Raw genomic sequence first — 921 nt, forward strand, 5'->3', positions numbered from 1 at the left:
TCACGTTTTGAGCCAGCCTCAGCAATAACAATTACCGCTAATCGCACTAAATGTCGAACTCTGTATCGCAAAATCGCAGTTCTCTCCAATTATGCAGTTGCAGTAGTGGAAATGAAGTGAGAAATCACCATCCTCAACGGAGTCTGATGTTGTGACAACCAGTTGCAAAGCTGAGTGGAGCCAATGGTGGATCTCTAGATATTTGTATCAAGATTTTTTGTACAGATGGAGATTTATTTTATGTTATTTATACATGATGGCAAAACTCACTCAATCTTCAACAACGATCGCACGTATGAGATCCAAACATCGTTAATTAAACAAATTTCTGATTGACGATTGTCAAAGTTAGACTAAAAATAATTTAAGAACCAAAAAAAACAGTCATGTTTGTTCCGATGTTGGTCACATAATAACGTTAAAAACAAAAAGTGAAGTGTAGTGAGGACAGGAGCGTGTCGGTCAATTATAAAAATACACATATTAGGTATAACTTGTAGAGAGTTTCTATTTAACCATGATTTAATGTCTCAGTGTCAATTTGAATGTTGAAACCATTTTATTAACGATTTATGTAGAGCATCTTCGACATTATTCGTTTATTATAATTTCTCTCAATATCCAGAATTCTGACGTTATCTCAGTCGAAGTCATGATTTTAACTCACCCTATGCTCTGTGATAACTGAACGAGTGGATGTAACTCTACGTGTATGGTTACGGTTTTCTGCTAATCTCGTTTTTAGTTTTTCTTCCCGTTTGGTCTACATAAGAAGCATCGCAATCGGCATTTTATCTTGTAAACCACATTCCTTTTGGATATCTTTTGCAAAGGATCTTTGTGTACTCTTATAAATATTTATTAAGTTTATTGATACTATAATGAGCAACCACCTTATAAGACAGAAAATTAGTAAATTTG

The sequence above is a fragment of the Trachymyrmex cornetzi genome, unplaced genomic scaffold, assembly GCF_001594075.2.
Source record: "Trachymyrmex cornetzi isolate Tcor2-1 unplaced genomic scaffold, Tcor1.1 scaffold1425, whole genome shotgun sequence".
Taxonomy (NCBI): Eukaryota; Metazoa; Arthropoda; class Insecta; order Hymenoptera; family Formicidae; genus Trachymyrmex; species Trachymyrmex cornetzi.